The 16,168-nt window shown below is 46.3% G+C and overlaps 1 long non-coding RNA gene across 1 annotated transcript; it reads left to right on the top strand.

Annotated features, from left to right (window-relative positions):
• Positions 1-6,040: 6,040 nt before the first annotated feature.
• On the top strand, positions 6,041-14,614 carry LOC105488565 (uncharacterized). Its single transcript, XR_011619841.1, has 4 exons — positions 6,041-8,298; positions 10,771-10,893; positions 13,053-13,130; positions 13,880-14,614. It is a non-coding gene; the product is annotated as an uncharacterized lncRNA (long non-coding RNA).
• Positions 14,615-16,168: the final 1,554 nt, after the last annotated feature.

Here is a 16,168-nt window from a genome sequence, read left to right as displayed (position 1 = left end):
AGATTCACCAAATATTAACATTTCACCATGCTTGCTTTTTCACGCTCTGTGATGTCTTTTCTGCTCTGCTTGAGAGTAAGTTGCAGTCAATGTTTCTTTACCTATAAGTACTTCAATATATATTCCTTAAAAACAAGGACATTATCTTACATATCCACAATATAATTGCCAAAGTCAGAGAATTTAACATATTGACCAATACTGTAATCTATCGACCAGACATTGCCACTATTGCAAATATTGATCTATTGATCAAATATTGCCAATTTACCTACTAGTGCCCTGTTTTCTGGTCCAGAATCCAACCTAGAATCATATACTGTCTTTAGTCATAATCATTTTAGTCTCTTTTCATTGTAATTGTTCCTCAATCTGTCTTTGCTTTCATAACCTTGACATGTTTAAAGAGTGTAAACCAAACTTGTCCAATCCACGGCCCATGGGTCGCATGCAGCCCAGGATGGCTTTGAATGTGACCCAACACAAACTCATAAACTTTCTTAAAACATGATAATTTTTTGAGTTTTTCTGTTCTTTTCTTTTCTTTTTTTGCTCATCAGCTATTGTTAGTGTTAGTGGATTTTATGTGTGGCCCAAGACAATCCTTCTAGTATGGCCCAGGGAAGCCAGAAGATTGGACACCCCTGTTGTAAACTGATGGCTTTGTTGACTATCTTTTAATTTGAGTTTGCCCTATTTGTTTTGTGATTAGATTTGTGTTTTGTGTTTTTGGCAGGAGAAATACAATAGAAGCCAGGCTGTGTCCTCAGTGCCTCATTAGGAGGCACAGTGTTAATTTGTCCCAGTAACCGATGGTGTTAACTATGATCATTGGTTAAGGTGCTGTCTGCCAGTGTTGTCTACTAAAATGTTACTATTTTACACTTTGTAATTAACAAGTGTCTTTTTGGGGGGGATACTTTAGATCATATAAAAATTGTTTCTTTTATACTTTGTAATTAACAAGTATCTTTTGAGAGATACTTTAGATCATATAAATATTGTTTCTTTTTTTTTTTTTTTTTTTTTTTTTTTGAGACAAAGTCTTGCTCCATCTCCCCGGCTGGAGTACGGTGGCACGATCTGGGCTCACTGCAACCTTCATCTCCTGGGTTCAAGAGATTCTCCTGCCTCAGCCTGCCAAGTAGCTGGGATTACACATACCTGCCACCACACCCAGCTAATTTTTTCATATTTTTAGTAGAGACAGGGTTTCGCCATGTTGTCCAGGCTGGCCTCAAACTCCTGACCTCAGGTGATCCACCTGCCTTGGCCTCCCAGAGTGCTGGGATTACAGGCGTGAGCCACCACACCCAGCCTGGATAATATCAATAGTGCTTCTTGATTAACTCCTGCCTACTAATTCTAGCATCCATTGATGATTTTTACCTGAAATAATTATTGAAAATGATTTTCAAATTTCAGCATTCACTCTACATTTATTAGTTGGAATGCCACTGTAAGAAAGAGCTTTCTTCTTCATTTATTCATTTGTTTATATGTTTCAGTATGGGCTCATTCTATGAAGTTATAATCCACTACTGTCATTATATTGTTACTCAAATTCCGATGTGGCCAATGGAAATCCCTTTAAGATAGTTCCTGTGTCCTTTATTATTTATTTATTTATTTATTTATTTAGATGGAGTCTTGCCCTGTCGCCAGGCTGGAGTGCAGTGGCACGATCTTGGCTCACTGCAACCTCCTCCTCCTGGGTTCAAGTGATTCTCCTGCCTCAGCCTCCCAAGTTGTTGGGACTACAGGTGTGCGCCACAATGCCCAGCTAATTTTTGTATTTTTAGTAGAGACAGGGTTTCACCATGTTGGCCGGGATGGTCTCGATCTTTTGACCTCGTGATTTGCCCGCCTCGGCCTCCCAAAGTGTTGGGATTACAGGCGTGAGCCACCGCACTCGGCCTCCTGTGACCTTTAAGATGAATATTTTAAAGACTTTTTCCCATATGTGTACCTTTCCAGAAGGTTCACACCATCTGTGCTTTCTCTAGACATGTATAACCAGAAGCTCTTGAGAACATGAGCTCTTGAGAACATCAGCAGTGATGTTAGAGGGGATGAAATAACTTTCAAAGATCAGGATAACTACCTTGCCAATGTATAGGGCTTCTCGTGGCTGCAGTTTCCAGAACAACTTTTCCTTTTGGTTCAGACAATTTTCCCCATTGCTATGGTTTGGATAAGGTTCGTTTGGCCCTGCCAAGTCTCATGTTAACATTTGATCCCCCAAAATGTTGGTGGCAGGGCCTGGTGGAAGGTGTTTGGGCCATGGGGTGGATCCCTCATGGCTTGGTGCCATGCTCGAGGTAGTAAGTGAGTTCTTGCTCTATTAGTTCCTGTGAGAGCTGCTTGTTTAAAAGAACCTGGCACCTCCCCCTCTCTTCTTGCTTTCTCTCTTGCCATGTGATCTCTGTACACACTGACTCCCCTTTGCCTTCTGCCATGAGTGGAAGATTCCCGAGGCCCTCATCAGAAGCAGATGATGGGTACCATGCTTCTTGTACAGCCTGAAGAACTGTGAGCCAAATAAACCTATTTTTTCTTTATAAATTACCCGGCTTCAGGTATTCCTTTATAGTGACACAAAGACACTCATGCACGATCAGTTTCCCTAGTCCTACTATCTGTCCTTTCCTTGAACGCCTTTCAGTTTGCATAGTCAGTAATAAGTGCCTTTGCCACTAGAGGTCACTCTTTGGCTGTATGTGATACAAGATCTTGCTCTAAGTTTCACTTCAGCTGACCGGCAAGCCTTCTTCTGAACAATAAAGACTTGTCTGTTTACAAAGGAACACTCATGTCTTTAGATATGTCCATTTAAGCCTCATTTAGGTCTTTAATCCAGACTTGAACCTTTGATAATAACTCTTTAGGTACATACCTTTGCTAGACTTTGCTGGCAGAATAGATAGCAACCCTTATTTATATAAGCACTATGTGCCAGATGCCATTCTCCTTCACATATATTAACTCATTTGACCTCTTTCAAAAACCCTGTGGTGGGAGAGAAACCCATGAGGTGGTGATTTCACTCAGCTAGTAAGTGGTTGAGCTAGGATTTAGTTTGTTGCAGAGTCTGTATACTTAACCACTCTACTATGTATCAACCTGCATGGCCTTGCTAGAGTCCCATTTTAATCTCATCTTTCCATATGCAAGCCTGAGCTCACTGGTCTCCTTATAAAGCATCCACATAATGAGGTTTGAAATCATCAAAAGTCTTTTAGAGCTCAGCAGTAGTTGCTGCTTGCCAGGTGTGTGCTACTGGGAAATTGTCCAGCAGAGTCATGCACATACCCACACCTGCACCCAGCCTGTTCCTTGTGGTTGCAAGATGTCCAGGTCCAGAGATCAACTCCAGTAACCCTGTGACTCCACCTGCCACCCCATTCAGTGTGGTGCTGAGAGAACCTGAGGGTGTCAGCTTTTCCCTGCTTGACTATTGCTTCCTACAAGCAGTGTCAGCTTGCTTTGGAAGCTGCTTCAAATTAAGCCCCAAGGTACCTGATAAAGTTTGAGGTCTTTCCTCCTTAGCCGGGGGTGGTGAAAGAGGCATGGGTTCTGGAGTTCAACTGGCCTGCATTAGAAGTCTAGTTCTCCTACTCAGTGGCCATGTGGCCTTGGACAGAATTGCTTAGCCTCTCTGAGCCTGAGTTTCTTCATCTGTGGGTTGACAATGATAAACATTTCCCTTGTGTGATTGTTGTGAGAATTGGTAACGTATGTAAAGAGGCATTAGCACAGGGTAGGAGGTACTTGATACATCTTGCTATTATCTCTTCCTTAAAGGCATAGCCCAATTCCTAGCAATCAGAAAGGCTGACCCTGGTAACTTGTCCTAGGTGGATCTCTCCTTTTTCCTAAACAATAGTGCCCCTTATGGCCTGTGTTATTCCTTGAGCAATTAAAACATCACTCTATGCTGGCAAGTGTCATTTATTGTGCTTGGCCTGATTCTCCAACTAGACTCCAATTAGAGTCAGAACTGTTCGTTATACCTCCTTGTATCCTTAGTCTTAACCAGGGACCCAAAACGGTAGGTGCTCAGTCAATGACTGTCGATGACAATTATTAACTGAAGTCAGTTAACAAGTATTTATGGAGTATTTACTATGTGTCAGGCACTGGACCAGATTCCAAGAATACTGAGGTAAAAGAAACCCAGCCCCTCAGGGAGCTCCTGCTGTGGCTAAAAGTTTTTGCCAAGACATGAAAAGTTAATGTACTTTTCTGAGCATCTAATTCTCAGGGAATGACTTTGTTGAAGTAATCTGGCTCACTGTGTCTCAAACAGAAAGCAAAAGCCAAGTATGCAGCCAGGAACCTTTTTACACTGGCTGTACATAACTGGGGAGTACGTAACTGTATGTACTGGTGAGTACGTAACATAGCATTTAGTACCCAAGGACGCTGGGACTATTCAGGACCCCACAGGCTATTCTTACCTCCTGCTCCTGAAGACCAGCCCAACAGCTCTCATTCCCATCAGGATAACAGCCTGCAAGTGTGGGAGACAGCATGCTGCTCTCCTCACCATGGGAGGTCAGTGCAAGACCCTGGACAAACCCGGTCAGTGATGGATTCCCCTTGTGAGTCATTCCAGCAATACATTATCAGAATGATTTGTTCTGGGATGGAGTGGATGAAAGGGAGAGAATGGTTTGGAAAAAATGAAACCATCTTTTGAATTCACGAGTGCCACAAGTCATGAGTTCAACCAATGTTTGACAAGTATTTTTAGCACAAAGAAATAAGGTAATTTGAGGGTTTCGGAAAACAAATGCTGTCTGGAAACCCAAATAATAATTGAGGAAATACTACGCAATAGCAAAAAGCTTTACTCTCTCATTTGCAAAAGCAAAATGACATTTTTTTTCCCCAGAAAAAAGGAAGGCTTTCAGAAGTTAAAAGAAATGCCGTTTACTGACTAAATGCCCCTCTGCAACAGAATAAAGAACCTTCCCTCTTATCTGGGTTCGGAACTGGCAAGCAAGCTCCATGTGGGCACTTCATAAATATTCATTGATGATGAAAATGTCGACGGTGCAAAGGAACCATTTTGTCATTTCAAGAACCCTTTTGAAATGCCAGTGATTGAAGTGGGATCTTGACTATCCTTTGCAAATCTCGAACAAGAAAGGCCCAGTTCAGCTGGTCACATGGAATGAAACAGAACAAGGACACCGGATTAATCTCTCCTGGAGTCTTGGGTTGTGACTGTATTTACAAAGAGCAGAGCAAACTGAAGCAGTGGGTAGGATTTTTAAATAACCACTCCCAGACATACAAACAACTGACATTCAGCAACTCCACTTTGTGGGCAAAAACCACCTTGTTTCACTTTGCATCAGATATGAAGGCTGTACATACAAACAGAAATAGTTAAAGCATGAGCAGGGTGTGGCAGTCCGTGTTAGTCACTATAGACCATCCCTATCGTGCTGTATCAGTTGAGCTGAGGGACATTCAGAGAGAACATGTTGAAACCAATGTACTGCTTTGTTGCCCGGTCAAGGTCTGCTTGTTTTGGCCCGGGTACACCTGGCCTTGGCCCATGAAATCTTGATAAACAGAAACGAATGCACCTCAGTAATCATTGCCCATACAGCCTGTGTTGGTGAAGCCAGATTATGACTGAATTGGGCCAGTATGGCTTGGAGACCTTCCATCAGAGGCCTGGGATCTATCTGGCCCTACAGAGACCTCTTTCTGGATTCTAAGAGACACTTTCCATTTGCCAGTGGTTGACGCCAGCCAGGGTAGGGGTGGGACAGCCACTACTTGGTTGTGGCTCTGGGCTATCTTAGGCCTGGAACAGAACAGCCCTATTTCCCCACACTAGGCCCCTGCATCCCACCCTCCACCCCCACACCACTGCCACCACCAAGGAGTAGCCTCAAACCTTTCTCTGCTCTAGAGGGGGCTGTCAGGGTAATGCCTCTCTCACCTCTGTGCTGTTTCTCATCACACACACACACACACACACACACACACACACACACACACACACACACGCCATGAACCACTCTGCCGAGTCTAGCGCTGGTCTTCATGGGACTCCAGGCCTTTGGGTGAGCTCTGACATTTACACCATGTTCTAAGGGGCAGGAAGGCACCAAAGCCTGTATCCTGTATCATGGACTGAAAGTCCCCCAGGGCTCCCAGGCAGCATAGTGGCACCTCAGCATCCAGGAAAACCACCGCACTTAGCCACAGCCCTCCGACAGCATCCTATCAACACCTCTTATCCTCATGCTCCCCTCACCTCCTGCCACTCACCTTATCAAACTCTGCCCTTTCATTCATTCTTCAGACATTGAGTGAGCATTTATATGTGTGAGGCAGACCTTTGCTGAGAGAGGTGGGCTGGAGCTGTCTCCTCACAAATGAAAAAGGCCAGGGAAAGCAAGGAGCATTAGTTGAGTCCTTGCTTTGTGCCAGAAGCTTTAGATGCATGTCTCACTTAATCCTGCCTTCATACCTAAGAGGAGGGCCTCATTATTCTCCTGAGTACCAGAACGGTGTGGAGGTGACACACAGGGACACTGCTGCCTGACTGCCTCGCTTCAAGGTCCAGCTATGTGACCCTGGGCAGAGGATTGGACCTATGTGCCCACTGCACCAGCAAAATGGGAATTGGGCTGTTGTGAGCATTTAAGGAGTTAACTTATGTATAAAAAGCATTTAGAACAGCTAGGGGGAAATGTTAGCCATTCTTATTATAGTATTAGCTGTTATATGTCGGAAATGAGAAGACAGAGGCTTATTGCTCGTGTGTACAGATTGGATTCCACCGTGCTCCACAGCAAGTGCTCACCTGAGCTCCATGCTGCTTCCCTCACACTGTAAACTTTCCAGGGATGTTTACATTTAGCTTCAAAGAGCCTTAAAAGAGTTTTAGACCAGTGTGAGAAAGAATTTGGGAGACCACCCGAGTCTTCTTTGACCCCCTGAAAGTGTGTCCCCTGAGCAGAGGGTTGCCAGTGACCAGCAGTGGGCCCCGACTGTTCCGGAGAGGGCTGGTGGCGTAGGGCAGTGGCCCTGGCGCCTGCCCCCTCCTCTTCTCAGAACTAGGATGAGGTCCCATGATTCTGACCCTAACTTCCTCTCCACCTTTCCTTGTTCCCATCCCCATCCTAGAATCTGGGTAGTTTGTCCTGAAAATATGGCAGAGGTAGAATTTAAATCCAAGCCTGCCTGGCTCCAAAGCCCACGTTCTCTCTGTTCTTGGTCAGTTGCCCCACAGCTGCTCAGACATCTGTGGCAGACAGACGAATGAGGCCACAGGGACTGACACAATCATGACTTGGCCTTTGTGTGTGGTGGATGAAGGGGGCAGGAAACCGGCACAATGGCCAATTCTGGTGCAGGCATATCCATGCGTAACCAAGTTACCTGATCACTCAATGTATAATTGCAATCAATGGAAAGATCATATGCACTCATCTAATGTGATGCAAGGAACTCCCTTCTGCCCTAAAGCAGAAAAGTGGCCAGAGGTGTCCTTGGTCAGGCAAACCATAGTTTCAAGGGTGTAACATTTTCTGGAGTTCACATCATGCCCTGAATCTCCTAATTAGCTTCGTGATCTTGAGCAAGTCTGTTAACCTCTCTGAACCTCAGTTTACTAATATGCAAAACAGGGCAAATAATCCTTACCTCAGAGGGTTTTCCTGATGTTTATGAGAGGATGTATAAAAAAATGCCAGGGACTGGGACCCAAGAGATGTTTATGAACTATGAGCTTTCCTAGACAGTGTAAGAACCCAAATATGATCTCACTTAGTGTACCCCAGTCATGGAAGATCTGGAAGAAGGCTTTCTGCACACTGGCTCAGGTCCCCATTGCTAAGAAAGTGAGCCTGTGTGTCACTTCATTGCACTGTGAGTGTTGGTAACCCTTCTTTGGATGCCTGGTACTGCAACCAGCAGCATTTTAGAGGGGGTGTCCAACTGCCTTCCGGGGTGCTCTAGGCTTCTGTGCCTGTCCACCTGCACCTTCCTGCATGGTCAGACCCTCACAAGCTCTTCAGTGTTGTGCTTATTGGTTTCATCAAAGCAGGACATTACTTGGCACTAAGTCAACAAAATTCTCACTTCTGCAGTAGGCCTCTAGATGTCCATGATCCTGCCTTCTCAGAAAGAGAGGGAGGACATGCGGCTGGAGGGACACAGAGGGCAAGACTGCATCCCAGTTACAACACCAGGAAGCCACGTCTGAAAGGAAACTCCTCAGAAACCTGGGCATAGGCTGTCAGGAAAGTAAAGAAGACATCTGGAGAGGTGAGTATTCTGAAGGAATCTCTGCCAGAGGAGAAGGGAGAAGGAAAGCACTTATCCAGGTCAAAGGCATGAGTTTCCAGATTATTCATCATGACTAGAGGATGACTGTTGACTAGATTTATTCCACAGGTGTGGAAGGAAAAGTCTTGGTACATTTTTTGCAGCATTTCCTCCTCTCCATATAGACTGTTCTCATTTTGCAGGGCTGGGATTCACCCAGTAACTCCAAGCCCTTGACATAGTAAAAGGAGTGAGGGGAGCCAGGTATAGTGGCTCATGCCTGTAATCCCAGAACTTTGGGAGGCCAAAGCAGGCAGATTGATTGAGCTCAGGAATTCGACCCCAACCTGGGCAACATAGTGAAACCCCGTCTGTACTAAAAATACAAAAATTAGCTGGGTGTGGTGGTGCATGCCTGCGGTCCCAGCTACTCTGGAGGCTGAGGTGGTAGGATTGCTTGAGCCCAGAAGTGTGAGACTGCAGTGACCTGTGCTCACGCCACTGTATTCCAGCCTGGGTGACAGAGTGAGAGACCCTGTCCCCCCAAATCCTCCCCCAAAAAAAGAAAAGAAAAAAGTGAGGGGTTTGAAATCAGAATCCCTGGGTTCGAGCTGTTGCTCCATCTGACCAGCATATGATCTCTCAGACTCCAGGTTCCTCTTAGTTCCTCGTCTGAAAATGAGGACAGTTCTGCTTCAGGGCTGTGGTGAGTGGTCAGTGAGGTTGTGTCTGAGGAAGGAGATTGTAACGAGGAAACAAGGCAGTTATTGGTCACTTATTTTTCAATATGTAGGAGCTCTAATTTCCCTCCAGACAACCGGTTCTATCTCAGTAAACAAAAAGATCGTCATTAAAGTGTTTTGTAATCCTGAAGGACCTGAAAAGATCTTAAAGAGCTGAGGAAGAGCGGCCAAGTGCTTTCTCACCTGTCCCTCATCCTGGCCCCCTCATCTTGGGGACATATAGGCCCTTTCAGGGGTGCCTCGGCAAGTGGCCACCGTCTGGCCTCGGGCAGGCCTCCCTGGCACCGCCAGCAGCTGGGTAGCGGCGGGGAAGGGCGCCCTCAGCCCCACGCTCACCTTGGGTCTGGGCCCACATTAAGCACTTTTTTCTTCATGCGCCATTTCCTACACCAAAAGGTATTAAAAATTATATTTTATGGCTTTATTGATGAAAAGTAAAGCATTCTGGTCTGGGTTAATTACTATATATTCATTATTATTAAATTACTTTCATTATTTTTTCTTACGATTTTAATAGCAATGTAATTTCACAGCAATGAATGAGGAGTCGCATTTTGGCCACAAGGGGGTAGCATGAGGTTACTAGATGCTCACGGGAAATTGGGTTGGGGGCGGTTGGTAAACAGTAGGAAAGCCAGCAAGAGCCACCACCTCTGACTCACAAAGGGCTCTTGCTTCTCACGGCGTTTCCTCAGAGAGTGTCGTGTTTGCTCCTCACCACATGAGACCCAGAAAGCCAGCGGGTGGGGCAGGAGTTATTGCCCCACTCAAGGGCCAGGAAAGGGAGGCTCCCCCTGGGAGGGTCAGTGTCATGCGGGGTCACACGGTGGCAGAGGCAGGCGAACTCCTGGCTCCTGCTGTAGTGCTCCTCCCTCGGAGCCCCAGACAACCCGGATACTCTAAGCAGATGGGACAGGGACCAAGAGGCAAAACCTCTCCTCATATTGTTGCCCAGCTCAGCCCTTTCATGAGCACCCCAAGTCATCGCTGGAGAGCCCCGCAGACCCCAAAGCACTGCTCGACTTCCCGCCTCGGGGTAGAAGAGACCCTACATTCCACGCCTGGGCCCAACCCCAGCCTCCCTCAGGGCCAAGCACGCCTTTGTTCGCTCTCTTTCTGACCACAGGCAGCACGAGCCTCTAGGTGGGAGAGACGAGACACTCATTCCCCTCCCTTGGAAGCTGAGCAATCACATCAAAGGCATACAAAAGGCAATTCTCTGTGCAAAGGGAACAGAAAGAAGTAAGTGCTGTATGGGCTCTGAGCGCTCGGGAAGGAGGTACAGCAAAGAAGGAAAGGCCGGAAACAAAACCAAACAAAACCCAAGGTATAAAATGATCAGATCTTGGGGAGGTGGTTTTCTACCTCCTGGGAGGAACACTCAGCGTGTTGCCTGGCAGAGTGTACTGGGCACATCAAGAACAATAGGCCTTTCTCTCCAGCAACCGAGCACATGCCCAGGAGAAAAGGAGCCCCGTCTTAGGAAGGCTAAGTCCACTCAAGGGCAGGGCCAGTGTCGGAAGCTAGTTTATAACACAGATACTTGCATTGAGCCTCCTTCTGAAAAGATGAGGGGGGTGCATAAACCCATGTGAAAAATAAAAAGAAGACTTTTCTTACTGGATGAGAGAAAAAAGATTGTTCAGTTTTTTAGGGGGAACATAAGATGCCAACTGACCCTGAAATAGATGTGTCAAAAGGCAACCTGGTGCGGTTTGTTCTCTTACAGGGAGCACCTTTGTGGCCCAGAAGGTGCCAAAACCATCCTGAGATAAGCGTTCCTTGGCAAACTGGGATCACGCCTGAGGTGGGGGAGGTGGCCTTACGTGGAGGCCCTGGAGAAGTGAAACAGGTAGGTGGGGGCCCCTGGGTGCTTCGGGTGCTCCAGGGACAGAGGTGACATCTACCCACTGAGCAGGGTCACTGGATAGGCAGGAATCCCTCCCCACTCATGCGCAGAGTGACCTGAGTGCTGGTCTGGTTAGACAGGCCCGACTGGAGGAGGAATGACAGGCCTGCCACACGGATGAGGAGTAGAGTCGCAGTTCAATTTCTGACTCTCCTCCGTCCCATCCCTGATCCCTCCACGGGATTGGTGAGTGGAGGTGACAGTCTAGTCTAGATTGGGAAGAGAGAGACTGAGAAACCAGACCGAGAAAAGGAAGGGCGCCCTTGGCAGAATGCCTGGCATTCCTGAGGCTGTGGATTCTGTACCTTCCTGGGAGGAGGAGAGGCACGGCAGTCACAAGCCACAGCTATCCCCAGCAGAGCCAGCCTGGCTGTGTTCAGGAACTCTGATAGAGGATGACTGACTTCAGAATTGAAGGGGACTTTTAGGATTACCTGATCCTCTCCTGTTGGTACTAGAAGGGACTCTGGGGAAAACACAGTCAAACCCTGATGAGTCCTAAAGAGAGGATGTGACTTGGTGAATGTTCCATTTCTGTCTGGTCAGAGGACAGAAGCAGGAAGCCCTGGTTTCCTGATTTATGGCTCAGAGCTCTTGCTGGTAGATGACACTCCCTAAAAAATGGAAGATAAAGGTAGCCTGGAGAAGTCCTGAGAGCTGGACCCATGGGGTTGAGGGGCAAAGTGAACCTCAATTTTAAGGTCAGACCAGAGACAGAGCTCAGCCATCCAAACAAGGTGATTTATCAGAGTAGCTGGAAAACAAAAACACAACCAGCCCAAGAAGTCACATGATAGGGAGGTTGGTGGGCAGGGTTTATGACATGGTGTCTCAGGTTCCTTTCCTCTCCAGTGTTCTGAGACCTGCTCTTCTGAGAGTCTGAGGCTCCAGAGAGATCACAGGGAGTCGATGCTAACTTGAGAAGAGCAGGGCTGTGAGGGCCTGGCCATGACTCATTCCACTGGGGCTTCCCTGGACCACTCTGTTAGCTTTGAGTCAGCAGCCACTTCTGTGATCCTGGCTGGCACAATTGCCCAAGGCCTTCAGTGGTGACTCAGTAGAAAGGGACAGGATAACTCATTGCCCTGGTGGAGAGACCTCTCACCCCAAGCCTCCCACCAGTGCCTTCCTTGTCCCTCTTCATCCCTTGCAGAAAGCAAAGGGCTGCTTGCTTCACCCAGAGACTTCCACAATTCAGCTGTCAGAGCCCTCTTGGCCCCGGGGTGGTGGAGGCCTGGCAGTGTGCATTAGAAGATCGGTTGGGGTTCTTGAGATAGCCAGATTTCTTCAAATGCTTATTTTGCCAAAAGACAAAAGGAGCATAGGGCCTAGATTTGGAAGGGACTTTAGGGACAGCAAAGGCTATAATTTCACAGATGAAGAAACTGAAGTACTGGCAGATTGTGTACTTTCCCCAAGATTACGCAGAGCCTCTTTCCTCTCTGTCACCATTATTCCTGGCTGACCCACAGACAAGGGGGAGGGTGTTCTCTGAGAGGTGAATCACAGGTCCAGCTCATGCACCTGGGCTTCTCCTGTAATAGGCAGAGGACTGGTCCTCCAAGGACGTCCATTCCCCAATCTCTCAAACTTGTGAATATACAGTGTTACTCTGTACAGCAAAAAGGACTTTGCAAATGTGATTAAGTATCTTGAGATGAAAAGATTATTCTGGATTATCTGGATTACTGGGGGAGTCCAATGTCATCACAAGGGTCCTTCTATGTGAAAGGAGGAGGCAGGAGAACCAGGGTCAGAGAGGAATTTGAAGATGCTACCCTGCTGCTGGCAGGGAAGGGACCATGAGCTGAGAAATGCAGGCAGCCTTTGGAAGCTGGAAAGTAAGGAAACAGATTCTGCCCTCCAGAAGGAATGCAACCCTGCCTACACCTTGATGTTAGCCCACTGAAACCCATCCTGGCCTGCCAAGCTTTGTTATATGATTTGTTTTAGCACTAATGGGAACCCATACATATCCTTGCACCTCCCAACCCCACTGCTCTCTAGTTTGTGGTTTTAAAGAATACGCTTGAAAACTGTCACCCCCATCCCCTGACTTTTACTGAATGAGATATAAGAATAAATAATTTGAAAAATTACAGGAAAGACACTGAGTCCCTTTCATTCGATAATGAAACCTGTAGAAGATCGATCAAGTTGAACTCGGTTGAATACGAAAAGTAAGCAGCTGAATTCTCTCTCATTGCCATCTTTTAAAGCTCACTCTGTTTAATTATTCTTCCACTTTCCTGAATGAAATGCCAGGCATATTCCAAAGCTTTTCTGGTCACTTTCAGGTTTTACTAAACACCTAATTTTTGGGTCTGGAAAGTTCAGTCCAGTCTCCCATCAAAGCTTCAATGTAAATCCAATATAAAGCTTTTTTTCTGCCCTAATTTGGGCCTGATAAGACCCCAAAGCCTATAGAAATGGAGAGCGTGTGCTGGGGAGCAAGGTGGTCAGCTTCCTGACTAGTTTCCCTCCTTATTCTTCCACTGCTCTGCCCCTCACTCTGCTGCCTCTGGCTGCTTCGAGGGTGGCAGAGGGTAAATGGGAGGGAGGAGAGGTAAGGGGCAGCTAAGACTTCATTGACTCAGTGTGTGGCTCTTCACTCCAGGAGCCTTTCGGAGACATCCAACCACAAAGTTCTCTGGCAAGGCAAGCTAATCACTGGTGGTCCCCTAACAACTCTCCCCTCGGTTCCTACATCAGTAGTCCCCCTGCAAGAACCAGCTTTCTGTTGGTGCCATCTCACTCCTGCAGCTAGTCTTCTTGGGTGGGGTCTCCTTTGAGATGACTGCCCCAAAGCTATGCTCCTCTCTCTGCTCTGCTCAGCTCTAGGGGTGCTCACCACATGCAATCAGCCCCTCTCTTCACTCCTCCATCCCAGGTAGCTCCAGCCATCATTCACCTTCGATTTTTTTTTCAGGTGAGCTTCAGTGTGATGAACTGTCCTAAGCTGTTTTGGCCAGCCACGACCATTGGATTTTTTGTGGTAGATAATAGCAGCCGCTACTATGTAGAGGGAAGATGAGGGTTGGTTATTCCTCCATAATTCTGCTATTGGGTTATCATGAAAGATCCTTTCCTTTGCATGAAAGGTTAATTGAGGGTGAATATGATGATATTATAGAGGCAAGATTCAAATAAACTGGAGGGTTAGCATCAGACAGCCAGATTCCTTTGAACCAGTTGCTGGTTATAGAACCACTTAAGGACCGAGCCTTAGGTGGCTTTAAGGGCTTATGCTACAGTCTCCCCTAAATCTCTGCCCAATTCATGCAAGTATGAGGAGAGTCTTTCAAATATTTTGAACTGCTAATGTCACAACATGAAACCCATTTTAAGTATTCATTATGCTAATTAGCAAAACTTCTGGTGTTGCTCAAAGGTAAAGATAACTTTATATATCCTCATGGTAGCTGCCTCTGGAGTGTGGGTAAGAGTATACAGCTTAGCAAACACACACAGTATCACCCTGCCTATGTCAAAGATATCAGATTACATCACAGGCATCATAAAACTCAGCCTCAAGTCTTTGTTTTCCTAAACTCTTGGGACACAGGGAGTTTAGGACAGAGAGTTCTTAGTCCTCCTAAAAACCCTCTGCCTACATTCTTTTTTTTTTTTTTTTTTTCCAACTTTTATTTTAGAATCAGGGGTACATGTGCAGACTTTTTTTCTTTTTTTTGAGACAGAGTCTCACTCTGTCACCCAACTTGGAGTGCAGTGGCGCGATCTCGGCTCACTGCAACCTCTGCTTCCCGGGTTCAAGTGATTCTCCTGCCTCAGCCTCCTGAGTAGCTGGGATTACAGGCATGTGCCACCACGCTCGGCTAATTTTTGTATTTTTAGTAGAGACGGGGTTTCACCACGTTGCTCAGGCTGGTCTTGAACTCCTGAGCTGGTGATCCGCCTGCCTCGGCCTCCCAAAGTGCTGGGATTACAGGCGTGAGCCACCGCACCCGGCCTTGTTACAAAGGTATATTGTGTGATACATTCCTGAGGTTTGAAGTAGGAATGAATCTGTCACCCAGGCAATGAACATAGTACCCAACAGGTTGTTTTTCAGCCCTTACTCTCCTCACATTCTGTCTCAGTCCTGTGATGGCTTGAGGCTGAACTGTTTCTAGGGCTCTGAAAAATCCAGCCAGGAAGCAAGCTGTCAGTCTCTCCTTCTGGGAGACATCCTACCTTCTCTGAGTGGCTCTCTTCACTTGAAGTGGATGATTCATGTTCTCAGCATACTGACAACTCTCTTGAAATAAGTTCCCCCTCTCTAGTCCTCCTCATTCACCTCTTCCCCTCTGCTGCACACACCTGAGGTAGGTGATGGGCTTAGGGTCACTGCTTAGCAAGGTCAGTGTGGATGATCTAGCACCCCTGCATAAAATGTGTAGTGGGCACATAACACCCCTTGTTTTTGGTTTTGAGGAATCAACTGAAACTCTGCAGCAATAGGAAAAGCCTCCCTTAACAGCCTGCTGTAGAGCAATGATATTTGTTGTGTTTCCTTTTTTGCTTCGATCACCAAGGCTGAGTGTAACACTTGCCTGCATAGCTTCTCTTAGCCTAGATTTCAGAACCTACCTTCCCTCCTTGCTGACTCACTCACATCATCTCTCCTCTGCTTCCTCTCCCACTTTCATGCTCTACTGTTGTTCTTTTGCCCTTGTTTTCATAATTCTGCTGCTTGTTCAGTTGCTGAAAGCTGATGCAAAGTTATTTATAAGTACATTATAAAAAGAATTCGTAAAGTTTTAGTTTAGATTTCCTAGAAGGTAGTTACATGTGGCCCAATGAGGAAAACATTAGTGTTTTTTCTGTAAGAAGTTAAAATGCAAAGGCACAGAGATGGCATTTGTTCCACTAGAAGCTACAATAGTGTTTCTCTTTAATCAGATGAAAGATAGATTGTGTGAGCTTAGGGAAGCATCTTCTGATCAAAAGTTCCACATAATTTGGATAAACATGGAAGGCAAATGTTTAATGCAAAATTTCTTTATTTTCAAAAGAGAATAATGATGGATAAGGAAGCAGCAACAAGACTCAGGTGCTGAAGCACGTGACGCTATGGAGAGTTTCTCTATAAGAAAGAGGGGAAAAGAGATACCCCTGCCTCTGAGAGTGCCAGAGCCTCACATCAGGGATCAGAGCAGTTACCCAAAGTCACCTAGAAGATGCAGAGTGTCTCTATAGCCTGGAAAAATCAATTAAA

The sequence above is a fragment of the Macaca nemestrina genome, chromosome 2 (genome assembly GCF_043159975.1).
Source record: "Macaca nemestrina isolate mMacNem1 chromosome 2, mMacNem.hap1, whole genome shotgun sequence".
NCBI classification, from domain to species: domain Eukaryota; kingdom Metazoa; phylum Chordata; class Mammalia; order Primates; family Cercopithecidae; genus Macaca; species Macaca nemestrina.
This window is presented reverse-complemented; position numbering and strand designations above follow the sequence as displayed.